Source organism: Pinus tabuliformis, chromosome 3_2 (genome assembly GCF_031772625.1).
Source record: "Pinus tabuliformis cultivar Carrire ecotype Pingquan chromosome 3_2, CPIR1, whole genome shotgun sequence".
NCBI classification, from domain to species: Eukaryota; Viridiplantae; Streptophyta; class Pinopsida; order Pinales; family Pinaceae; genus Pinus; species Pinus tabuliformis.
Genome location: NC_142302.1, coordinates 485,841,461 through 485,847,503, shown reverse-complemented (window position 1 = coordinate 485,847,503; position 6,043 = coordinate 485,841,461).

The following is a 6,043-nucleotide window of genomic DNA, read 5'->3' as shown; positions in this document are numbered from 1 at the left end:
CCTGAAAGGAGGGAGGATGATGGTGCTATTCTTCTGGCTCCAATTCTTCCGGGTCCATCTCCACGATCGGGTACCCAAAGCCTTCGAAGGGGTCTTCCTGGACCTCTTTCGCTCCCGCTCTGGACGAAGACGCCTCCTGCGTCTGAGTTTGGATGGGCGCCTTCCCTTTTGCATCAACTGCTTGATCTTCGACTTTGTCCAGCGGATTCGCAGAGGGTAATTCTCTGTTGCTCGAGGTCCTCCTCTGCGTCTCTGGCAAAGAGGATTGAAACATGGGCATTAAGATTGCCCAGCTTAAAGACCGCTGTGCCGAACGCTGGAAGCGCAGGCTGCCTTGGCGGTTCCTCATTCGGGTTGGAGGTGTCCATGAATTGAGAGACTTGCAGGTGGGGAATTCCAACTCTACGAAAACAATAGCAGCAACAATAGTGGTGATGCCCTGCTGCCACTGCGGGAGGGCGAGAAGGTGCCTCATGACCAGGCCCTCTTCGACATGGTTGTCTTTCTCTTGTTCTTGCCATATGAACAGAGAAACTGCCCAGAATGTCCGCCTCACGAATCGAATTCCCAATCTCCAGAGTCTTCCGAGAGCAGAGAATGTTCCTGCTCGTCTGCACCTGAAACTGATCTTGCCAAGAATGTCGCTGTAACATCCTTGCTCCAGCTTTAAAATCCGCAGCCCTCTCTTGGAACCTGAGCGCCATGAATGCGCTTCTCTCTCACCTTCTGCCAACATTAATGTTCATTAAGATCTGGAGCAGAGGCTCCCTCATTTATTCCCTCGGCATGATGTGCCTCGTCCCTCCACGGGCTGGCTCGTGGCAGCTCTTGCTGGCCATGTGGCTTTACCGTGCTTTCAGTCCTTTCACCCGCATCCGGGTTAGTACACATGCATGTTAGGGTGAGGAGAAAAATATTTATTTATAAATATATTTTTTATATTTGAAATAACAATGTGAAGAAAACAAGAAAATAATTAATTTTGAAATTTTAGGTTTGAAATTTAAAAATTTCCTTTATTAAAAATATATATTTTTCCTTAGTAAAAAGAATATATAGATATGTATATAATAGATAAATAATTTATTTTGTATTTTATAAATTTTTTATTTTATTTTATTAAATAAGCAAAAAAAATAATATATCTAATGAGTCATGGATGAGTTTTCAAATCTCATTATTATAAAAGATATATAATTTTGCTTTAGTGTAGTGATGATTTAAAATGAAAAGTATAGTAAGTTTTTTTAATAAAAAAACGTTTTTGATAATTTATTACATTCTAATAAATTTTAAGTTTTTTTCGGCATTCTTAAATTGCATTTCCTTATATCATTAATTTTAATTTTCTAATTAATTTTTAAAATTCGCAAACTATATTTCTTGGGGATATTGATTTTACTTACAAATATTCTATATTAATGATAAAAATGGTTAGTTTTAATATAAATATTATGGAAAAAAAGTTTAATTTCTATTATTAAATATTTTAGTGAATCCAAACCAAAAATCAAAATGATATCAATTTTGGACCATGTTATGTAGAATGATACATTTCTTATATTCAATATTTCTATATGTCATAATATTTATGCTATTCAACAACATAGTATAATTATATGTATTATTATAAATACAAAATTAATAAATCATAGAATTTCACATTTACTATTTTTTTGTCATAACTGCGCTGAGAGAGAGGCATCTAGTATAGGGTAGATGTGTGGGTGTTAGATGTATGTGTACAGGTGGGTATACGTGTAAATGTGAGATGTGAGATGTTAGATATTTTTTAGATAAAAGAAAATATAATATACATATCACATTAAAATATATAACATCTAAATAGTACTTATGAATTAACAACCATTTTACCATATAAATTAAAATAATGAACCCATAACCATCTTTAAATTTAATTAATAAGCCGATAAAACTGTAATATTTACAATATAACAAGATTTTTAATCATGAATATTTACCATGAATATTACCTTCTAAATAGGATTTTTTTACAATAAGATAGAGAGAAGAAAATAATAATACCATGAGCTAATACCATGGGTCATATTTCATCTACGCTTTTGATTATTATGTTATGGATCTAGGCTTTTAATTATTTTGTTACAATACTATGGGCCAATACCATGGCTTATCAATACCACATGCCCAAAAACCATAACTTATTTCAAAATCAAAATATTTTAAAAATACTTTATTTTAATTTTAATTTTATAACATTTTTAAATTAAATCTAAAATAAAAAAGTTTCTATAATTACTCATGAGGTATATCCAAACCCTCCATCCTCAAGACTAATAAAAATATCCCCACAGAGATTAAATCGAGATTTTAATAAATTAAAATTGAGAATAATTTCATATATACATATGTGATATTTATATAATATAAATAATATTATAAAGAACCATGATAGATGTGTATTAACCAAGCATCCATGCTAAGAGAGAAAGCAAAGTGACTAACAATGATGGAGGAAAGATATTGCACGATTCTTTTAAGCTTTTTATTATTGTATTTTCTTTGAAATGATTGATCCAAAATATGTGTTTATTATTTTGCAACCAATTATGTTTTGTTTTTTGTTTTGTTTTTTTAGATACCTTCTTAAATACAATATAATGGGATCATATTTAAGAGAGAGAGAGTGGCATGGAGAGGGAATAGAGTAGGCGAAAGAGACATAGAGGTGGGAGAGACAGGGAGAGAGAGGAAGGAAGAGAGAGAGGAGGGGGCAGAGAGGAGGAGAGAGGGAAGGAAGAACAAATACATTGAGAGATAGAGGTGGAGAGAGAGATGGAGTGAAAAGGGAGAGATGAAGATGGAATGAGGGAGAGAGGATATGAGAGAAGAGAGAAAAAAGGAGAGGATAGAGATAGGGAAAGAAGGCAAAGAGAGAGACATGGAGACATAGATATGGAGGGGGGAGAGATGGGGAGAGAGAGAAGGAGAGAGGGAGGGAGATAGTGATAGAGTTGGAGGGTGGAGGGAGAGAGTGTGTGTGATGGGCAAAGAGATAGAGGGAGGTGGGAGAGAAAGGGAGAGAGAAGAAGGAAGAGAGAGAGGACTTGAGAGAGAGGAGAGATAGGTGGAGAGAGAGTTGGAAGGGGAAGAAATACATAGAGAGAGAAATGTGGAGAGGGAGAGGGAGTGAAAAGGGGGGGAGGAGAGAGAGATAAGGGGAAGATAAAGAAGGAGAGGAAGAGGGGTGAGATAGATAGATAGATATATATGGAGAGGGAGTATGTATGTTTTTGGGGTGAGAAGGAGAGACAAGGGGTGATAGAGATATAGATGGAGGGGGGAGAGAGGGTAGAAGAGAGAGACAAATAGAGGGGGAGGAAGAGAGAGAAGTGGAAGAGAGAGAGATAGATATGGAGAGAGAGTGTGTATGTTTGAGGGCTGAGATAAAGGAGATAAAGATATAGATGGAGGGCATAGAGAGAGAGAGAGAGAGAGAGAGATGCGTTTAGGGGGTTGAGATCGAGAGACAAAGAACGAGAGATTGAGGGAGGTATAGATATAGATGGTAGGGGGAGAGAGGGAAGAAGATAAAGATAGAGAAAGGGAGGGATAGGCTGAGAGAGAGAGATGAGGGAAAGAGGGCGGGAGAGAGAGAGGAGAGAGGGAGGGAGATAGACATAGAATGGAAGGTGGAGAGAGAGGGAGGAATAAAGAGACACATAGAGACAAAATACAACCATAGAAGTTAGATACAGAAAGTCATGAATATTTTGGGTTTTCACTAAAATATATGTATTGATTTTAGTGTAGTTGTTTATTTCTAATCCTATTTGATCACTTGCACTAGATGCATTGATTTCAGTGTAGATGTCGATTTCTAATCCTATTTAATACCTTACATTAAATTCATTAATTTTAGTGTAGATGTTGATTTCTACTCATATTTGATTGCTTGCATTGGATGCATCGGTTTCAATATAGATATTGATTTCTAATCCTATTTGATCGCTTGCACTAGATGCATTTGATTTTAGTGTAGATGCTGATTTCTAATCCTATTTAATACCTTACACTAGCTGCATTAATTTTAGTGTAGATGTCGATTTCTAATCCTATTTAATACCTTACACTAGATGCATTGATTTCAATGTAGATGTTGAGTTATACTCATAGTTGATTGCTTGTACTGGATGCATTAGTTTTAGTGTAGATATTGATTTCTATTCCTATTTTATTACTTGCACTAGATGCATTGGTTTCAGTGTAGATGTTCATTTCTAATCCTATTTGATTGTTTGCACTAGATGCATTGATTTCAATGTAGATGTTGATTTCTGATTTGATGCAACTATATGTATGATGTACATTAATTTCAAAGTAATTAGATTAATAGTGTGCATTGATTTCCATGTAAGCACATATCTTCCCCCTCCATCTATATCTTTATCTCCCATTGTCTTCTTTATCTCTCTATCTCACCCCCCAAACATACACTCTCTCTCTCCATATCTATCTATCTCTCTCTCTCCCCCTCCCTTTTCCCTCCCTCTCTCTCTCTTCCCCTTCTCTCTCTCTATAACACTTCTCTCTCCATATCTATATATCTTCCTTCCTCCTTGTATTTTCCTCTTTCTTTTTCGCTTCCCCCCCTCCATCTATATCATTATCTTCCCTTGTCTCTCCTTCTCACCCCCAAAACATACATACTCTCTCTCAGTGTAAGCACATAAAAATTATTCGTGACATGCATTGACTTTTGTGTTACAGTAATTCAACCATAAAGACAATACTTGAATTTTTATCCTAAATAAAATGTTCACTTACCCGAAATTTTTGCTTCCTGTTGGGTGCAACACAACTTGGCCTAGTTTCTGACAAAGACTCTGCATTTTGTGGGGTGGAGTGCGAAGTGGACCGCGCAGTGAAGCAATTGGAATATACCACGCAATATAAGGGTGTTGGAGGGGGTCGAAGGCCCTTCTTTTGTAAAATCATGTGATAATGCAAAAGATCAATGGGTTTTGGGACCATAGTTGCTTGTTTTAGGGAGTCCATGGTATTTGGACCATGGTATTGTAATGATGTAACCCTTGATGTAATAGTATATATAGGGTCAAATAATAAGAAGAAAATAACTGTTGAGATCCATATCTATGTTATGGTTCAAATTTTGTGATTTGTTGTTTGGGAAAAGAAGGTGAGGCTCTGCAACTGAGTGCATAGAGGCCTGAGTCTGCAGCTGAGTGCGCAAACGACCTACATCTTAGTGCGCAGATCAAGAACTGTTTGTTGCATAAAGAATCATTATATTAGCAACAATTCTTGTGGACGTAGCCCCACATTAGGGTGAACCATGGTAATTTGGTGTCTTTATGTGTATATTTTCTTATTATCTATTGTAGCGTAGTAGTTTATTACAATTGCACTTTATTTCAACACAATGATGATTTATGGCTTTATATGATATGTTTAAGTGGTTAAATGAATGTGGCGAAGTGATGTATGAATTTTAAGTGTAAGAAAACATAATAATACCACATCTCTGCATCCCTTAAGGTTGCAAAAACCTGGTTCTTCATCCTCCCATAGTCACTTCGGGTGAGACTACGATATGATTGCAGGTTGTTGCCGAAAGGGCTAGTGATTGAGGGTTTTGTTGGTGCGTAGTATAAATCGAACTTGGGTCAGCCCAAATCATAACCAAAAAATGGTTCCATTGCCGGGAATAGGATCTATTTGAGGGATATGTGGATGTGGCACCCACCAAATAAATAGATTCAAGAATGGCTTGAACTAAACGAGCGAGAATTTGTAGAATGAAGAGAACATAAATCCTCGTCTGACGCTCAAAGCTTGGTTACAGAAGTATATTTTTACAGATGAATATGAGATTTTCTTCGCATCATTTCCTATTGAGTTGTAAGAGTAGATATCGAGGTTGATCGAAAGAAAGAACTATTTTAAAGGTGGAGAACCTACAGTGTGGACTCCTGAACTAATACAATGACTCAAGGACACTGACAATAGGATTTCAATGGCTATCGATTTCTGGATTGAT